At 40.6% G+C, this 21,483-nt stretch overlaps 1 protein-coding gene across 1 annotated transcript in view; it reads left to right on the top strand.

Annotated features, from left to right (window-relative positions):
- Positions 1-21,483, top strand: part of cdh1 (cadherin 1, type 1, E-cadherin (epithelial)) — a 369,868-nt gene that overhangs the window by 131,446 nt on the left and 216,939 nt on the right. The window lies entirely within an intron of this gene.

Genomic DNA, 21,483 nt, shown 5'->3' on the forward strand with positions numbered 1-21,483 from the left:
CAATATGTGCTTCTGTGCTTTTTTGTCTCTCTTGTTGTGTCTCTGTTCTGTCTTCTGTAACCCCCAGTCGGTCGAGGCAGATGACCGTTCATACTAAGCCCGGTTCTGCCGGAGGTTTTTCCTTCCCGCTAATGGGTGGTTTTTCTTCCCACTGTCGCTTCATGCTTGCTCAGTATGAGGGATTGCAGCAAAGCCATGTACAATGCAGATGACTCTTCCTGTGGCTCTACGCTTCCCCAGGAGTGAATGCTGCTTGTCGGGACTTTGATGCAATCAACTGGTTTCCTTATATAGGACATTTTTGACCAATCTGTATAATCTGACCCAATCTGTATAATATGATTGAACTTGACTTTGTAAAGTGCCTTGAGATGACATGTTTCATGATTTGGCGCTATATAAATAAAATTGAATTGAATTGAATTGAATTAATCTTGTCATTGGTGCACAAGTCCTCTATTTGTTCCAGACTTGATCTAATTCAGTGCAAACTTGTGTATTGCACTTATTATACTAAAGTACATCTGGCCAAGTTCTACCCCAGCGTTTCTCCCGCCTGTGATAGATGCCAATATTCAATTTCAATTCAATTCAATTTTATTTATATAGCGCCAAATCATGAAAAAAACAAAAAAAAAAAACAATGAATCAGTACTATGCGATGGGATGCACTGCGTATGGACACAACACATCTACAGGGTTTCCCGCAGCGCCAAACTCAGGCTGCCGCCTCGCCAACATAAAAAAAAAAAAAAGAAGTGACGTTAACACGCGGTTTTTTGTTGTTGCTTTCGCGCGTGCGTGAATGGCAGGGAAAAAACACATGGATATCCCCCGCTCCGCGAGTCAGTCCGCGCAAAACGTGTACCCCCCTCCACCTCCCAACTCACCGCCTCGCCTAAGCAAATTCCTGTGGTAAACAGTGATCTATCAATGCACCTGAAAAATAGTCACCAAATAAAGTCTTACCCTCTTTCTTCTAGCTCGACTCCGAGCTGAATTCGTGGCAGCTTCAGCTCCTGCGTACCGTCTCATAATACGTCTTACAGGCGGCTGGAGAACAATTAAATGAGAGTGGTATGAATAAAAATCAAACGCAAGTCACAGTAACAAGGAAGGAGAAAACAGTAAAACAAGTCACTTACACACAATGTCGTCTTTATCAACATCATGTAAATCTGGACTTGCAGTTATTGCTCCGAGCAAATAGGTCACCGCCTCATTATGAGGCGTGCTTAGTCTGTGAAAACAAAATGTACAGTTATGATCGGTATCTATCCGTATCTATTTCCTTTTACCGCAGAATGAAAGCATATTCTTTAAATCTTACCCTTGCTCCGGTTCATAGCGCCTGCAATTTGTCTCCGAGTTGTGAAGACGGCGTACTGCTTACTGTGAATCACAAAAAATACACTTTAATAAAGCTTGTGCTTGCAAGTTGAAGGCGAGTTGAATGCGAGAGGTCGTCCAGCCATTGATCACTTACCAGCAGTTGTGGTTTTATTTCATCTTCAGGCTCAGAAGTGGACATGAACACACAGTAGCGGAGCGCTCAGCACGTTTTTTTCCTTCTTCTTTTTCCTTCTTCTTCTTCTTCTTCTTCTTCTATCATGGCAGATCGCAAGCAAGTTTAAGGTGCATACCGCCACCTACTGTTCATGAGTGTGTAGCAACACTGTTTTACATCTATTAAATTTTATTTGTTAATTTTGTATTCTGAAGATAATAAATAATAAATAAATAATGCTTTCCTTAATCTATAAATATCCTTTATATTTCCTTTATTTCCCAATAATCCTTTAAGACTCAATTTTTGGCCTGTCCTTTTATTCCCAACAAGTTTGTAAAATTGTTGAAGTTACATTTTCATCCATACTACTTTTAATTTTCAACCAATATACTAAACCTAATTTCATTCTTCTGAATTACAGTGGAGTTTCTCCAGTCTCTACTAAAAAGAGCGTTGATAGGTGTTGTTTTCACTGCTCCTGTGCATATACGTAAAGCCCATCCATCCATTTTCCAAACCGCTTAATCCCTCATGGGGTCGCGGGTGCCTATCTCCAGCGTTCACTGGGTGAGAGGCGGGGTACACCCTGGACAGGTTGCCAGTCTGTCGCAGGGCAACACAGAGAGACAAACAGGACAAACAACCATTCACACCTAAGGACAATTTGGAGAAGCCAATTAACCTAACAGTCATGTTTTTGGACTGTGGGAGGAAGCCGGAGTACCTGGTGAGAACCCACGCATGCACAGGGAGAACATGCAAACTCCATGCAGAAAGACCCAGGGGTGTACTCGAACCCAGGACCTTCTTGCTGCAAGGCAACAGCGCTACCCACTGCGCCACTGTGCAGCCCTACTTTGTTATCTATCTATTCTTTGTAATGTTTTTTTTAGCTGCTGCTCCATAAATAAAACTGCCATAATGTATTATTGATCTCATGAGAACCCTATATATGTTTAATAATGATTGTCTATCTGCACCCCAATTATTTCCAGCCACAGCCTTCAGTAAATTTATAACTTCTAACTAAATAACACATTTTACGAAGTGATCAGTCCACAAGTGAAAAACCAGGAGACTTATTGATGAAACTTCTGGCCATGATGCTTTTGTCATGGCAATCAACCTTCAAGATTTCTGACAATCACTTCTTCTGTGCATCAAACATTTCATGTGGATACTTGGAAATGTTGTCTGTGTGTGCTAATTCTCTCACTGCCTTTGCAAGCAATATTCCAAAGACTTTATTCTCCTTGAGGAAATGGACTGGTGTCCTCCGTGACAACTTCTTACAGTATGTGGTTTGTCCAAAATGTATGACAGTATACATGCTTACTGAAACCTACGAGCTCAGACGCGATGGCACAAAGGTTTGTAAGACTTGTGGTCACATACCATTCTACAATCACCCACAGCTAAAGTCTGCATTAAGGAAGAAATGTGACTCTGTCTTGCTAAGAAAGGCGAAACCTCCCCCTGCAACACTGATTTGCGTTTGTATAGCTCACAGCATTTTCATTTACATGTTAAAGCCTCCCCTAGAATTAGGAGGAGGGGGGTCATGGGGGGGACAACTGCCACGTCAATTTCTGACAATTCATGGCAGTTTTCGGTGTTGCCTGCAAATTACCGTAAACAGCCGTTAACCTGAACTTCCACGACAATCTACAGTGCCGCATAGTGACGAAAATCACACTTTTCATGCAGTGTTGGTTGGGATTGGGTCTAACATACAGGTAGAAGGTTTAGATGAAGCTAAAATTTTAGATAGCTCAGAAAGCTCTACTGCTTTAAAACAGTTCAGACACTGCGCAGGTTCTAAGGATTCCTCCAATGCTGCCTCACTTACTGAGGATGAGGTAATCATGTTTGGGAGGATGCCAGTTATTTTATTTTTAATGGTATCAATTTTATTTATGAAGAATTCCATAAAATCATTACTGCTAAGAGCTAAGGGAATGGATGGATCGACAGAGCTGTGGCTCTAAGTAAGTTTGGCAACTTACTTAAAGCCACCCTAAGTTGCTCTAAGTAACTTACTGAGGAATTCTCCTAGAGAAATCTAGGATTATTCTTATTCTCCTCAATTAATGATGAAAAATATGCTGCTCTAACTCTGCGAAGCGTCTTGTTATACAACAATAGACTGGCCCTCCAGATTAGGTAGGATTCCTCTTGGTGTGTAGAGCGGCGGTTTCTCTCCAATTTCCTAACATTGTGCTTCAAGGAACGCAGCTCTGAATTAAACCAAGGAGCCAGCTTCCTGTGAATAATCACCTTCTTTTTCAAGGGAGCTACATTGTCTAATGCAGAACGCAATGACGAAGTCATACCGTTTACAAAGACATCTATTTGTGAATTGGAAGAAACAACATTGCTGCCATCTACAGGGCATTTCTGCAATATGGAGGATATTAAAAAGGGGACAGACTCTTTAAGTTTTGATACAGCAAACATTCTGTGTCAACATGGATGTTAAAATCACCCACTATAATAACCTTATCAGTATTTAATACCAAATCAGATAAGAAATCCGACAACTCATCCAAAAACTGAGTGTAAGGGCCTGGTGGACGATACAAAACAACAAACAGAAGAGGTTTTATTGCTTTGCAGTTTGGATGAGGGAAACTGAGGGTTAAATGTTCAAAAGAACTGTAGTTATTAATTGGCCTGGGACTAATTAATAAATCAGACTGAAAGATGGTTGCCACTCCTCCTCCTCTTCCCACAGATCTGGGAATGTGGAAATTTGAATAATTGGAGGGAGTTGACTCATTTATACTAACGTAGTCCTCTTGTAGCCAGGTTTCTGTGAGACAAAATAAATCAATCTGTTTATCAGAAATCATTCGTTAACTAACAAAGTCTTTGGAGGGAGAGACCTTATATTTAATAGACCACATTTAATTGTTTTATTTTTAGGTTCAAGGTGAACCGTATTGATTTTTATTAGGTTTTTATCATTTGTTCCTTTTAGATAAGTTTTTCATCTGTTAAGTTTTGGCCGTTGGAAAGACACCGTCTCAATAGGATAATGGATGGGTAAAGGTACAGAAGCTGCAGAGAGGTGTGTTAAACTACGGCTCTGCTTCCTGGTCTGGACCCTGGGTTGTCAGCATTTAGGAGAACTAATAAATCCGGCCAGATTTCTAGAAAGAAGAGCAGCACCATCCAAAGTAGAATGGATGCCGTCTCTCCGGATCAGACCAGGTTTTCCCCAGAAAGTTCTCCAGTTATCAATGTAGCCCACGTCGTTTTAAGGACACCACCTAGACAACCAGTGGTTGAATGATGACATGCGGCTAAACATGTCATCACTAGTCAGATCAGGCAGGGGACCAGAGAAAATTACGGAGTCCGACATTGCTTTAGCAAACTCACACACCGAAGCAACACCAACTTTAGTTACCTCCGATCGGCGTGACTGGGTGTCATTACCGCCAGCGTGAATAACAATCTTACTGTATTTACGCTTATCCTTAGCCAGCAGTTTTAGGTAAGATTTTATGTCGCCCGTTCTGGCCCCTGGCAGGCATTTAACTATGGTCCCTGGTGTCTCTAGTGCCACGTTTCTGACTATTGAGCTCCCAATCACCAGGATCGGCTTCTCAGCGGGTGTGTCGCTGAGTGGGGAAAATTTGTTAGGAACGCAGACGGGTTGGTGGTTAACTGGGGGCTGAAATCTAGAGCTATGCTTCCTACGAACTGTCACCCAGCCGGCCTGCTTACCCGGCTGCTCGGGTGCTTCTGGAGGACCACTAAGTGAAGTAACGCTAGGTCTATGTGGCTCTGCGCTAGCAGAGGGGCGGCTATCAGCTGGTTTTTCCATAGCACGGAGCTGGGTCTCTAATTCTGACACCCTCGCCTCCAAAGCTACAAAAACACTACATTTATTACAAGTACCATTATCTCTAAAGGAGGCAGAGGAATAGCTAAACATCTGACACAGAGAGCAGGAGATAAGGGGAGACTTAGTCAGAGACGGAGAAGCTGAAGTAATAGTAGGAGGGGAAGCCATTGTGGAGCTAAAGCTAGGCTAGGCTAAAGCTAGGCTAGCGCCCTTCTACCACGCCAAGAGAGCAAACCGTGAAACACGAGGAGTTCCCAAGCGTGATGTGCAGCAACAGAAAATGTTTTAAGAGTGCTTATGTGTTAGAAACAGATGTTACAGCAAAGAGATTAAAGATAAAAGCGAGAGAATCTGGAGCAACAAACCGTTGCTCATGCAGTGAAAACAGGAAGTAACACAATACGCCTTGCTGCAAACAGGAAGTGACGTCAGCCAATGCACCAGCCTATGGACCTTACCAGAGGGGCCGCTTTTCATTGGCTGATGCCCATTCTATGTCATAGAGTGGCTACAACGTGCGAAGAAGTCTCACAAACACAAGCTAATGTAGTGCTAGACTACGACTGTACTAGCATACCGGCACAAAGTTTTCGAATCAACAATCGAAAAATAATGGTTCTCCATTGCCAGTGGGGTATCTGTGCTGGTGATGTCAGATATCCTGATCGTATTTGTGGTCGGAAAATTCACAGATTTCCAAAATCAGGAGCAGAATGCCGGGCTTGGATCAAAGCTTGTGCACGACCACATGAGCAGCTCAACCATCGTAGGATCAACAAGAACAAGGGAGTGTGTGCTGGTGTAAGTATTATTGCTTTGCTTTAATACTTAACGCAAAGAAATAATACTTATTGCTTTTTATTTTTTTATTTATTAGCATTTTGTCGGCGGGGATGGGCCAACAGCGTCCCATCCTTATCCGACACCAGCAGACGGAGCGCGAGTGCATACAGCTAGGCGCGCACGAAAAAGAGTCACAGTCTTACGTTAGCTAAACAGATCAATGTCCAACGTGTACTGTATCTGACATACACTAAATATTTTATTTTAGCAGAAAAGGCTTTGGACGAAACTGTTCCTCGTGTTAGCCACTCTAGCACCAAGTACAGCATATCAGGCTAGCCACACAAACATTTGCCAACAAACCACAGGAATTATCCACTGATTTCAAAAGTAACAGACAAAACGATGAATGCACAACTTACCCAGCCTTGCAAGAACAATAGGCATCAGTTATCTTGTCCACATCTATATTAATGCTGAGGGTGTGAGGGTCTGCCGTTTTCCTCATCAACCGAAAGCATTTTGCTGTGACGTGCACAACTTTGGAGGCATCGCGTGGCTCAAATACCTTTAACTCATCCAAAAATGATGACATGAACTTGTTAGTTCCTCTGTCCATTGTTGTAGATGATATTTGTTCAAAATCAGGCAGAAATGACGCACTAATCGAGTCGGGAATACTCCGCAAAGAATCAGTCCAAGTGGAAGACGCCATGTTTACATAGAAACTTCCATAGAATTAAAGCGCCGCGAGGCTTTGTTTGTGAGACTTCAGATTTTTTAGGTCAGTTGTGGGCGGAGCTTGGTAAGCTCCATTTGATCCACGCTATTTGGCTCTGTCCTCAGCTTTCCAACTATTTGTCTAAAGTTTTTGTTGTTTTGTCAGACATTTTTGGCATAAAATCGAAGCTTGATCGATGTAAAAAAGTGAGCTTCATGGTCCTCAAAAGCCTGCTGATACTCATGGTGAAAGAATTATTTTGATATCTCTCATACTTTTTGAGTTACAGCGATTTGTTCGGGACCCTTTTTAGAGGATTTCTGAAATTCCATAAAAATCCCATTTAGATCATAATTTTTTACGCCTTTATTAAACTCTTTCTAGCAAAAAACGATATGCTTTCTTTTTGCCATTAAACGCACAACATTCACAGATACTTTTGACATGTTAGCTTGATGTATCATGAAACTGTTGACCTTTCGGGTTTTGTGAATTTTATTCTATTATTACAAATATATAATAATAATAATAATAATAATAATAATAATAATAATAATAATAATTTTATGTTTGGTTTTTTTCTTCCTAATCCACCTCATATCTTTCAATCCTTATGCAATTTTGTCTGTGTTGTGTGCACCTGCCTGTTGCTTTAATCCTATAAATTTCCCCGTCATGAGATAAATAAAGGATTAGCTAAATAACACTTTTTAATAGGATATATGTACTTCTTAAAAGGTTCTTAAAAGGTCTTAATTACATTTTCTCTGTGGGCTCCAGTAGCATATGATAGATAATATCTACTTTGAAAGTTAACATGAAGTGCTGCTGAAGATGGCCACTCTTATCTACCTGGATGTATTCTGGAGGACTGAAACGCCTCAGTCAGTGACGTCAGTCTGTGGGTCTGTCGGAGCAGTGAGAGAAGTTTCATCTCCTTTTCTGTTTCTTGATGTTTTCTTGCTCATGGTTTTCACGTGCTTAGATAAATGTGTTGTGTTTCCACTGCATTTAACCGGCTTTTTACAAAACATACAGCTTGATTTCATTTACGGTATAAAAATAAAGCTATACGCCGCTTATTCCCCTCTTCATGCTTTTCCGCTGTGCGGTCTCTCCCCCAGTCTGAACAGGAGCCGCGCGGTTGTTTGTGTGTTGAGTGAAGAGAAGCTGAGTGGGCGGGCCAGAGTGAGCCTGCGTGCTGATTGGCTGGCGCCACTGAGCCATGTACGAGAGGGAAGGGGGAGCAGCAGAGAGCCGTGACACTACTGCTGCTGCAGTTAGTGCGCGCGCTGACTGACACTGACCATTTTAATGATCAGAGGGTCCGTTTTGGGCCCCCCCTCTGTCCTGGGCCCGGGACAACTGACCCGTTTGTCCCCCCCTGTCGGCGGGCGTGAGTTAAACCATAAATAAACATTCGAGAAAAAAAAGACAGACAACACTGAATAATGTGCACCAAAAACCCATGAAAAGCACAAATAACAAAAAACAGGCAATAGCTATAGCTAACTGGATAGCTACCCACTGCAGGCCGATTAACGTTGCTGAGAATGAAGGTTTGCTTGAAATCATTCGCATTGCAAGCAATGATCCAATGTATGAACTTCCCTCGAGAGCATCAACTTTGAACAGGATCAACAGCTTGTATGAAGAAAATAAGGCTAGAGTGCTCAAACTTTTGAGGCAGACAAACGCAGTAGCGCTCACCGGTGGCTACTGGACTTCTTTTGGTAATCACAACTACCTTGGGATGACGGCCCATTATTTTAGCCCTGAGTGGAGACTACAGTTGCACGCATTGACTGTTATGAAAATGGATGAGAGACACTTTGCAGACGTAAGCGCCGAGCACTTTATACAGGTAGCAAGGCAGTGGGATATTGAGCATAAAGTCACTACACTGGCAACAGATAGTGCTTGCAACATGATAGCAGCAACCAGACAGTTGCTATTCGATCATTTGCCTTGCATCACACACAGTATCCACCGATCTATCACTGTTTCTTTGCAAAACAGTCCCTTTGAAAACGCGCTTGCAAAATGCAGACAATTAGTGGGGCATTTTAAACATAGTCCTTCTAACGCTGCAGAGCTAGAACAGAAGCAGATTGCTCACAATTTAAAAAACTGAGCCACTCACACAAGATGCGTCTACAAGATAGAACAGGACTCTGGAGATGAGCAGCAGTGTACTGAGAAATCAAGAACCTCTGAGAGACTTTCTTGCTCTACATCCTACTAACATCACTATACCAACACCTGCTGAGCCGGATAAGCTAAAAAATACTGGAGGGAGTTCTGGAGCATTGCAGGTAATTTTTAAAGTTTTGCTTAATACACTTGTAACTTCGTATGATCACATTTATTCAACTTAGAAAATCTAGACAAATGTCTCAGAAGATAGTTTCTTTCATCTTTTTTTGCATATTGATAGGTACATCAGTGATCTTCTGGGAAGAGTGAAATTTGTTTCCTGCTCTGTGGTGCTGCCAGAATTATGCCATCTGTCAAGGGTGATGGAGGTCTCTGAAGATGACCCTGCCTACATGGCCAAAATTAAGGAGAGCTTTACTCCATACATAACTTGACTGAGAATAGCAAGTGCACTTGAACCCAGGTTCAAGGATCTGAGACGTCTGAGGTGTGGCAGTCCATCTCTGATTTACTGAGGGAGGAGAGGTAGATGCCTGACCAATCAGTGCGAGATCAAGAGACATCACCACCTATAAAAAATTGTCTCTCATGCTTCATGAATCATCTGATTAAGATGAGGACTTGATTGAGAGCTGTGTAGAGCGCTACAAAGCAGAAGCCATTATTGGCCTAAAAGAATGTCCTCTGTAGTGGTGGTCCAAATATGAAGGGGCACACGGCAAGATAGCCTGTCTTGCTCACAGGTACTTAGCAACACCTGTTACATCTGTACCATGTGTTATGCCAGAAGCTGATTGAATATGATTATTATTAATAATTATAAGTTTGGTATTAAAATTTTAATAATAAGTCATTCAAACTCAAATAGTAGCTAAAACAAAATATGATGCAAATGGTAGTGATGCTAGAGCTATAAGCTTGTAATGATTTATATTACTAATGCATTTATTAATTAGCTGTTATGAACTCAGTTGTGCTGGAACAAAATTATCTGATCGGGTTCTGACTGATCAGATTTATCCAGCAACAGTGATAACTCAACTTCTAACCGCAATTAGAGTTTAAACCGTTACCCTTTTTATCACCAATCCAATGAAAATGTCTCTGTTTTAATGTCAGATGTTAAACACAAAAAGTGGTAACTCTATTTTCTGAAAGACCATGCAACTATGAATTGGAATGAACACAAACAATTACTATACAGTGGTTTTTATTGAACCAAAGGCAATTCCCTGTTATAGTAATTCTCTGATTCAACAACCTTGGAACTCTACTCGCTACTAAACCAAACATGCAAAGTATATGTGGAAATAAAAGTAAAAAAATTATTAAAATGAGAGGTAGCAAATCTTAGTTCAACTCACAGTTGTTTAAACATCACATTCAAGACGTCGCATTTGACATCGCAGCATTGAAAGGCAGAAAAAGCGCTGAGAACGGGAATGGACGCTTCAGACGCTTTTCAGCAAGCTAGTTACAGCTTAACCACACTGTACCTTCCCAAGATGGCGACTATGATGACACGTGACCCGTTATGCATCACCTTGCATGATGCGTAAGGGGAGGTCCTAATGACGTAACCACGCTTACGCTAATGTGGGGTGGTACCTAGCTCAGAGAGGGAGCGGCTTGGCTGAGGAGTTTAAACAAACCACAAACTGAGTTTCAACACAAAGAGATTGAACTGATAAGGACAGGCAAAGATCAGACCTCTCAACTTTTATCAAAAGTTAAGAGTGAGATTATGCTAATTTTGGGGGCGGGGCTTGTTTGGGGCAGGGCTAACTGGACCCTGGAAGAGCCGGTGGAGTCTCAACTCCATCTCATTTAGACATGTATTACTTTTGTTAAAAAGAGAAAGAGACCAACAGCGTTTTTTGGCAGCCCCATTGCCAGAAAACGCATCCCCTGCTATCTCAGAGGAGTTGACACTTGTATGACTGTATTCCTGTATATCCATCTGTAATTAAAGGACAAGGGTCAGCAAATGCAAATTCTGCCCTGTAAAACAATGATCTGAAGCCCCATTTGGAGCTTTTAAACAGGCTTTGAAAAACTTTGATAATTTGCTGCTGTAATATTATAGATTTTTCAGAATAAAAAGCTAGCAGATGTGCAGAATCAAAACATAACAGAAATACAATTATAGAGCATTCAGTATTGTAAGAAAGCCCACACTGTTTCTGGATAAATAGATTATTGTATGAGTTAAGTTCTATTCCGTTTTATGCCTCTTTCCTTGTAAGTTTGAAATGTCCCATGCTCCTGAATACACCGTAGCTTTCTGACGCTCACGAATGCATCACACTGGTCTATGAACGCTGTGCTGCTGTGTGCTGTGCACGATTGATCTTCCGCTTAAGACAAAGCTTTGCAGTTTCAAAACTCACGTCGGCTCTCACAGTTTATTGTTGTGTGTGAATGACAAGAGACCACAACAAATAAATCAACCGTACCTCGGATAAAAACTTTGGATTTAATGTTGTTCATAACACCCGTTCTTTTGTAAACGAATCTGCCAAAAGAAGTACATTTAAACGTTTTTATATAATTAATAGAGGAACAAGCCGCTCCGTTGGTCGTATTTTAATTCGTTTTCCGTCGATATTCATTTGTACAGAGCGAGGCACGCTCCCTCGACAGGGGATGCATATCTCGGCAGGCATGCATTTTGAGCATAACACCTGCTCACTTTCACCACTGTTAAGACTAAAATTATTCATAACTCTGATCGCTCTTCCTGCTGCTCTGTTAACACGAACTGCAGCAGGAATTACTGATGGCCACAAGTTGTGAAAGAAGCCGAAACAACTCAGCAGAAGGCGGAGTTTTGTCGTCCGCAGCCCAGATGGGCTTTGTGATTTTTATGCGTGAGAAATGCCATGTTTGCGTGTGAAATGTCATGTGTTGCGTGTGAGCGTGTGAAGTTAGTGAAATGCGTGTGTCTCACGGTCAATGCATGAGAGTTGAGAGCTATGCAAAGATAGAAACAAAGAGAGAGGGAAAAAGATGGAAAAATCGACCCGCGGCAGAGTCGCTTATGAATCACAAATCAACACAGCCAAAATCACTTTCATAATGCATGCACATACAACAGAAAATATTTAACAGTTAAAAACACTCCGTCTTGGAGTAAACAAGAATTAAAACTAAATTCCTAACTTCTGCCCAGGCACACTATGGTCACCTTGTGGGTGAAAAATAAATAAAAAGAAAAGGAAAAGGGGAATCTTTCTTTACTCTGACGATGCCTTGCTAGTGTCCTGGAGCATTCCGGTTTCCGCGGATCTGGTTCAGCTCAGCCGGCGCGTCTGACAGCAGGGAAGCGGGAGAAGAAGTCCCTTCGTCTCTTTTTCTTCTGGGTTTAAGACGCTTTGTTCGGCCAAAACAAAAGCGTGGTCCTCTTTCGATCACCGGGAGATCAAACGGCTCTCAGTCTTTGATCAGAGGGAATTCAAAAGTACTTTTTAGTCAACCTCCTGCATCGTCAGAGCAGGCAATGGAGTTTGCTTCGACAAATCTCGGTCCAGCGAGAAACTGGAGCACGTGGCGTGTGGGGGTTGAAAACCCACAGCGTGGAACAGCTGTGGTGTCTTCTTGAGATGGCGGCGTGCCAAAAGAAGGCAGATCACCGTGTGTGATCTAGTTTTATACCTTTCAGTAGTAACGTTATCTCGTTGCTGCAGTCGGTGGCCATTTTTGGGCCGTGTTGCATGACGGGAGTTGGTGGCCATTTTGACCACATTGCATCATGGGAAATGCAGTCTGTCACCTCCTGACTGGCGTAACACGTGTGAGAGTTTATTTTCACTGTCTGGGCATGTTGTCCAGAAGAAATGAACGTCTCTATCATCTGAAAATATTAACTGACTTGTGCGTTTGAGCAACTGGCTTAGTGCAAACAAGACAAAGAAAGTCATGTGGAATGCATTTATAGCTGCTGCAGTTCCTTTTTAAAGCAAAGGAATATTTAACTATTTTGAAAATATTCAAGATATATCATGATATGTTGATGAGATGAACGTGGAAGCCACTTATTGTACATTTAATTAGACTTATTTATTATTTTGTCAGTTATTTTATTTGAATTAAGTCTATATTTCATAGCCCAATGTGCACTTTATTTTATTTTTGAAAATTACTTAACAGTACATCTTTATTTCTGTCCTATGTTTTTGCGAAAAAACGTAAGTTTACAGAGTACTTTGAAGTACTGTTTACAGATCTGTAGTTCGAAACAATTGTGCTACAGTTTGGATGGAAGCACACTTCAATTGTACCCTGTTTCATTCATTATTGACCAGAGTTTAACATATTATGGCACCAGGATGTTTTCATTCCAATTTATGAAAAGTGCTTGAAAAAAAAAAAAGAAGCATGTTTTTACTTGTACCATATATTGCAAAATTGCATATTAAAAATGCCCCAAATAGGCTTTTACACTTTCAGAAATAAAATATGTGATTACTTTATACTCTCTGCTGCTCTCACAGGTGACTCGATAAGTGTTACAACCTAATAGTTGCATGGATTCTTGGTCTGATTATGAATCGTTTACACTGTATCTCAGATACGAAGGTACACTTCCACATGCCTTAGCTACACACAGATGTTGCAGGACAATCATGCATACTGCATTTTCTCACATCGTTGGGTAACTTGGCTGCTGTATGTTGCATTTCTTATCTGATTATCATTATTCTCTGAAATGCTAAACTACACTTGCACACACCTTAACTACTACGAAAACTTGAATATTATTATTTTTTTTACCTGGAAATGTCATATTATCAATAATTGTGCAATACTAACTGGTATTTATTTTTACTTTTATTTTGGGCTTTCTGATAAATTCATTCTGTTGCTTTAGAACTAACTTTGGATTAGATTATCTTGTTTTGTCATTCCTATAAATTGTGTGTTACTCTGTGTCTGTGTCACTGTCATGCTCAAATTTCTTCATTGTGGGACAACAAAGGAATTTTTTTTATCTATTATCCCTTTCAGAGTTATGTTTAAGAGTGGTGGCTGCATAGCCCACTTTCTACCAGCTTTGTTTGGCCCAAAATACTTTATTTATCCCAAATGGAAATTGAATATTGATGTAACTAATTTTGTCAAGGAGGTATTATAGATGGTGATGGCTGTGGGCAGGAAAGATCTTCTGTAGCGGTCCGTTTTACAACCAATCTGAAGAAACCTTTGAAGAGACTCTGTTTTCCAATGACAATGTCATAAAGAGGATGTTCAAGATTGTCCATAATTTTCTTGATTTTATGCAAAATCCTTCTTTGCATCATCATCTTCAGAGGTTCCACAGTCATCCCCAGAACAGAACCAGCCTTCTTTATCAGGTTGTGGAGCCTTTTAAGGTCCCTGGCTCTGATGCTGCTGACCCAACAGATGATGACAGAGGAGATGCCACTCTCATCAACAAACTTATAGAAGACATTCAACATCTTGCTTGAAACCTTGAAAGATCTTAGCTTCCTCAAAAAGTACAGTCTGCTCTGTCCTTTCTTGTAGATGGCTTCACTGTTGCGTCTTCATTGTAGTCTGTCATCTAGATGAACACTGAGGTGTTTATAGTCCTCAACCACCTCCACTTCTTCTTCCATGATGGAAATTGGGTTTGAGCTAATCCTGTTTCTCCTGAAATCTACAATCATCTCTTTTTGTTCACATTCAAGAAGAGATGATTGTTTCCACACCATGCCACAAAGCAGTCCACTAGCTCTCTGTACTCAGCTTCTTGTTCATCTTTCACACACCTCACAACTGCAGAGTAACCTGAGTATTTCCGTAGATGACAGAAGTCGGACTTGTGCTGGAAGTCGGAAGTGTATGTAGTGAAAAGGGATGGTGAGAGTATAATCCCCTGTGGTGCTCCTGTGTTGCTGACCACCTGGTGAGACACACAGTCCTTCAGTCTCACATATACAATGTAAAAACACAATTTGTATTTATTTTTGACATTTATAATGATTTATTTTTTTATTCTTTACCACTTCTCACAGAGTTCTTTAAAGTGTTAATTTGCAAACAAGATGTGGGACTGGGGTTCAAGGCCCCATCTCCAAGAGGTATTGCCCTCTTCCAGACATTTCTAGGCTGGTTGAAAAACAACCTGTGCCAATTAAAGCTGAGTGGGGTGGGGCCGAGTAGGGCAGGCAAAATCGAGAAGGCCCAGTGGAAGAGTGGCTCAAGTTTCCTGGTTCAAATTCCATGGTATGTGAGCAGAACCCAGAATGCACGCTGGACTCCACACAGCGATAGCACACTGCTCCCTAAGGGATAAATGAAAAGGGGGAAATTTTGTTGAAATGTAAAAAGTTGCATGTTTAATATTAACAATAATATTGTTATTATGGGAGTTGAAGTTAAATGTGTGATATGATAGAAATGGCGGAACGTTTTCAAATATGGTAATATGGCCATATTTGCTGTTGGGTCAAACTTTTCCTATTTGTTGAACAAATGCTTTTTTATGCAGAACAGTATTTCATTATCTGCTTGGTAGTTATTCTTTCATTCCTGTTTTTACATTGCACATTGCTTTTGTGACAACTAGTATAAATGGTTTCACCTTTTACAACTGATTAATTTGAAGCTTTTAGTCCAAAGGGAAACCATATTAAGAGCTTTACCTGGGATGGCAAATTGATTGTTTTAAATTAGATATCAGGATGTATTTGTTTTCAGATTCTTTGACATCTTTTTCTGAAAGCCATTTACAGCGTCAGTAGCTTACTGACAAAATACATGTTTCCTTAGGATGCAGCTGATCCTCAGATCTCCATCCTGGATTTCCCCACATCTAGTCAAGGGCTGAAGAGGAAGAAGAGATGGATTATCCCTCCTCTTAGTATTGTTGAGAATCACAGAGGACCGTTTCCCCAGTTTATTGCCCAGGTAAGAGGAAGGAAAATGTTTAACTAGGGAAAATGGCATCCAGTCCCTTCATCCTGGATCTTTTATTTCTACCTTGTATTTGTATGATTAATTGAGATTGCTGTTAATATTTATACTATTGTTGAATTGTTCAGCAAAGCTGAATTCTGGTCCCATACTTAAATAAAATTAATGTTTGCTGGCCTGTTGGGCTGTCTTTCAAGAGGTAAAATAAATTAAACAATATACACAAAGCAAAGTCTGGTGGCAGCAGAGCAACTTTTTTTTTTTTGCTTTAAACTTCTCTCAACTCAATCCTGTTGTGTGTTGTCCAGATATGCTCTGATGAAGCTAAAATGATGACGATGCAATACAGCATCACTGGTCCAGGAGCAGATCAGCCTCCTGTTGGTCTTTTCACCATGGACAAGGACACTGGTAATCTGTATGTCACACAGGAACTGGACAGAGAAAAAAGAAACATGTACCCCGTAAGTGTTTTTTCTGCTACTTTGAAACTTTATGCTTTTCTATTTGATTTGGTTTGTTAAAGATGGTTGTAAATGCTGCAGACAAGTGAATAACTACTTTCTAAAACAATTCTCAGGTTTTTTAGAAATAATACACAAATAAAAACATAATTACTATTTTAGTGTATTTTATCAATCTGTGAATAAAGATATTGAATATAGTTATTAAAATGTGAATAAATGGAATTTTTGCTTGTAACATAGTTTGAAAATATAATATCTTAATAAGTTAAACTTTTCGTTTTTATAGCTTCAAGTACATGCTGTGGCATTGGAAAGTACCGGAGCTGCAGAGGAACCCATGGATGTTCCTGTCAATGTAATTGACCAAAATGACAGCAAACCAGTTTTTAATCAGTCTTCTTATGTGGCAGAAGTTCCAGGGGCCTCACCAACAGGTAAAGTCACTGGTTTCTGATTCTGAGCACACAAAGAAAATGTTTTACCTTTTACAAACTAAACTGTTAACATGCTTAGAGCTTTAGGCAGGACCCAGTGAAGGGTGCATTTTATAGGTGCATTTAACAAAACCAGAATATATCAATTTTGCTACATTAACAATTTTATCCAAATTAAAGAGCAAAAAGCCATATATCAGGACTGTAAATACAAACTTATGCTACTGGAAATGTTGATCAGTAAACCTAGCTCCATCAAGAAGTGTGATCTTTGTCGAATAGTGTAAACTTCATCCCAGGTTTGAAGAAAATGTTTAGCAAGGGTAAATTGTGAACGTTTTTTTTTGGGCTATTGCTGTAGTAAATTTGGGAAAAAAGGATAACTGCTTGCCTTGAAAAAGGAGGGAGCAGCATTAGCTACACAATGCAATAGCTGCTCCTTCACAGGAAAATAGTGTGCTTTGATGGTCAGTGGGTGTGGTGGGACCCCAGTCCTGAGTTTTTCTCTAAGGGACTGGTGCAGTCTATCAAACAGGGACGCTTCGTCTAATTTCCAGAGGTGTCAAAGAATTCACATCTATTACTTAAGTAGAATTATAGATACTAGTGTTTAAAATACTTCTGTAGAAGTAGAAGTATCAACTCAAATCTTTTATCCAAGTAAAAGTATAAAGGTACCAGATATAAAACTACTTAAAGTATTAAAGTACAAGTAATCCATATAAATGTCTGTATAGGTGTAATGCTGAGCATCAACATGGGTTTCACTGAGCAGAGAATCTGATGTCTGGTTGTGTATATTGTTGCAAAATGTCAAACATCAGAGATATATTATCAATAACCTTTTACTTGTTATTATTGGAATGTAAATGAACATCCAAGCATAGCTGCAGGAATTGATGAGGTTAACATATGTAAAATCATAAAACTTGACATGAAAATGAGTTAGTTACCCTTTTATACCCTTGTATGGGTGTCTGTAGACAGTGTTGCCAAAATGAATGATTAATCCTAGCGGTTTATTAATATAATGAGATAAAGGGAAAATAACAAATAATTCTAAAATGAAATGTTCTTCTTCTACGTTTTATATATATATATATATATATATATATATATATATATATATATATATATATATATATATATATATATATTAATCTTGGGGGTGCGTTAACCTGGCTGGGACAAGGAAGGGGGTGCGCGGCTAAAAAACTTTGGGAACCCCTGCTGTAGATGATAGAGAAGCGATGCTATCACTACAAATTGTAGCTGACTGCTACAAATACTTCATAGTGACTCTCTGGGCATTGACGAACGTTTGGAAAGTAGACAGTGTAGCTTTCATTTCAGTTGTCACCAAGGAGATTTCAGACCTCAGTGCTTCAGTAACAGTGTCTATCTTTAAGTCCAGTTTATCACTGATATTGTGTTTCAAGCTTTCAGGTGCCTTGGTTAATACAGTTAAGCGAGGCAGCTCCCGGTTCATCCACACACTCCACTCTGTGTGTGAAAATGCCATGTTCTACTCCAAGCATTTGGAGCTAGCTGTTAACACGTTAGTCCCGAGATTTTTAAGGTTTTGTCTCGGATGAGATGTATCTCTTTTATTAATTGCAAAAGTGCAGACAGTTGAAGGCAGCGACGATGTCCAACCAAATGTCCGTCCTGGCACAAATAAATATACAATTCCAATCTCCACTCCTCGTGTGCAGATTCATATTGTATATCCTACAAAAATATTGAAGAACACAGTGGGTATAGCTGCTAATGGTGCCAGCAGGCCAGGAAATCTTGAGGCTTTGTTTGCAGCCAGGCAGGATGGTCACCAGTGAAAACTTATCAGGAAATCCATTATAATCAATAGTCTGGCATAGAATGTTGAATCAACTTATATATCAAAGTTAAAATTTGCTTAAAATTATGTACTTTGTCACTACTTTATGGAGCTCTGGGAAACATCTTCACCTCATGGTGTCAAACCTTAATTCAATATTTTAACTATGATTCTGTCTTGGGCTTCTGGGCTGCTTTGTGGGGCAACAGATGCTCTGAGTACAGTCTGCATGCCTGGGTACTTGATTTTATCCACCTGTGGCCAAGGAAGGGGTTGGATTATTTGAATGGGAGAGGAACTACTTTTGGCAGTGTAGTGTATGTAGCACCTATGTTTAGAGAGGTGCAGACATAAAAAAAACACTAAGGACCTTTCCGTGTTGTAAAAGTACGACGGAGTATTAGGGCCACACATGAAGACAATTTTTTTTTTTGCCATGACGATATTAAACTCGACATGTCGACTTTAAAGTCGCCATGTCGACATTAAACTCAACATTTCGAGAATCTCAAATTCAGAACTGCGAACCCGGGTAAGCATCACTAGAAAAAGACGTTATTGGTAGGTCACCGCTTCCAGTGATGATTACACAGTTGCAGCACGGCAAAGACTACCTTCACACTTAATTAAAACGCAGAGACTGCAGCTGTGGAGCGCGGTTGCTCTTTTCTTCAAACTTTGGAATGTCGAGATTAAAGTCGCCACGATATATCAACTTTATTCTCGAAATGGCGAGTTTAATGTCGACAGGGCGACTTTAAAGTCGACACGTCGAGATTAAAGTCGACATTACATTTCAACTTTATTCTCGAAATGTTGAGTTTAATGTCGACATGACGACTTTAAAGTCGACATATCGAGTTTAATCTCGTCATGGCAAAAATATTTTTTCTCTTCATGTGTGGCCCTAATACTCCGTCGTATAAAAGACATACTTTAACTGTAACTGATTGAGTTTTATTTTTAAAGGTACCAAAGCTGGATGATTTTACTGTACTATTGTCAGTGATGGAGAGGGAAGCAGTTCTGTGTACTCAAGGAGCAAATTAACTCCAGGGTTGTTAAGGATAGAGCTGGAGAACCCAGGCACAGAGTTTAGTTCTAAGAAGTTCATTACAATGAAATGAAGAGTGGATAAGAGGCAGGCAGTCAGTAATGGGCAGGAGACCAGAGAATGCAGGTGGGGTGACTGGCAGAACCAGGTGTAGCAGGCAGTGACAGACTTAAACCAGAATGAAGGCAGGAGCTGACCAGAACAGGCAATGTAGACTGAGGAACCACCAGAACAAGCAGCTGGAACTCACTGGAAACAGGCAGAACTGCAGCACCCAGATAAAGGCAACTTTTAACCGAAGAGTCAAGCTAGCTGAGCACAAAGGAACTGGTAGAAGCAGGGTACGTCACACTAGACGAGATGAGACGAGATGAGATGAGATGAGATGAGACGAGACGGGAAGAGAAGTGATGTTCTGGCAGGGAGGAGTTGGCTGAAACAGGTATATGTAAGTGTCATGATTTGTCTAAGTGAACCCGGACAGAGCACGCACACACAGAGTTTGTTCTATTGCAGAAAGTAATGAGTAGAATGACGATGACCAGAATTAGTAACTGAACTGGTGATGATGGGTGCAGGAGCAGGCTGACTGGAAGAGAGTGGAGAGAGTGCTAGGAGATGCAGGGCTGCTGTCAGACCAAAGGTGCAGAGTGAGACAGTTGTTGGGGTGTAGGACTGCTGGAGCACAGGGTAGCTGGCAGTCCAGCAACAGAGCAGAGAGCAAACCTGGAGCACATGGGTTGCAGTAAATCCAGCAGGGATCTGCTTCTTTTGCTTTCCAGTTTAAAACATTTGATCAATAGCATTGAGAGATCAGCTGACGAGATCCATAATTTCCTTAGCTTCGGCTTCCGAGCTTTCGGTTGCTATGAAGAAATTGCACAGAGACACAAAAATGAAGCAGGAGAGGGGGGGCAGGGCAGATAAGGAGCGGAGAGCAGAGAAACACGACTGACCTCAAAGAGAGACCGAACAGAATCAAAATACAAATAATATCTGTTCATTTAACTGTTAATTTTAACTGTGAAAAGATATCACTCGAGCCCTGATGTCAATAGTCCGTTGATTCAGATTAAAATTTGCCGCACAGTGCTGAGGCATCCTTCGTCTGTTCATCTTAAACCAGCAGGTAAGGGTAGCATGTCGACCGCCCCAAGATGACGGCCGTAATTTCTGCGCCGGACAGTCAATGCGGTGTCTACTATTATATAATGTCTATGCTCTAAACTGCTTCATCTAGCGCTCGCCAACTTCTACTCCTGGCCAGAGTGTCAGCAACTGGTACAGGCGGCACTGAGTGCTCTCTGCTGGCTAAACTACCAACAGAAAGTGTCCTTGGACATTAAATTAAAATGGGGGGCTACTATTTTAATGTGTTTAACTCTTTCATAGTGCCATATGTACTTTACAAGTATATATAAGATCCATCTATATCTTTCTATATCTAAATACTTAAAACATATATACAGAGAACATAGACGTTCACTACTTTCTGTCATATACAATATGGCTGTGACTTCGACGTGCAAACCTGCGCCCAACAAGGCATCTACGTATATATGTCTGTGCTTTTTTCCGCTCGCATATACCCCAAGTCCCGCCCCTCGACCAATCCTAATACAGGAGAAATTAAATCACCCAAAAGGAACTGATCTTAAGCGTTACAACCATAGACATAATATAAAGAGTAGTAAAAAAAACCTGTAAATCTATTGGTTGCTTTCTCACAACAACGAAGAAATCAATATT

This window comes from Fundulus heteroclitus, unplaced genomic scaffold (genome assembly GCF_011125445.2).
Source record: "Fundulus heteroclitus isolate FHET01 unplaced genomic scaffold, MU-UCD_Fhet_4.1 scaffold_126, whole genome shotgun sequence".
Taxonomy (NCBI): Eukaryota; Metazoa; Chordata; class Actinopteri; order Cyprinodontiformes; family Fundulidae; genus Fundulus; species Fundulus heteroclitus.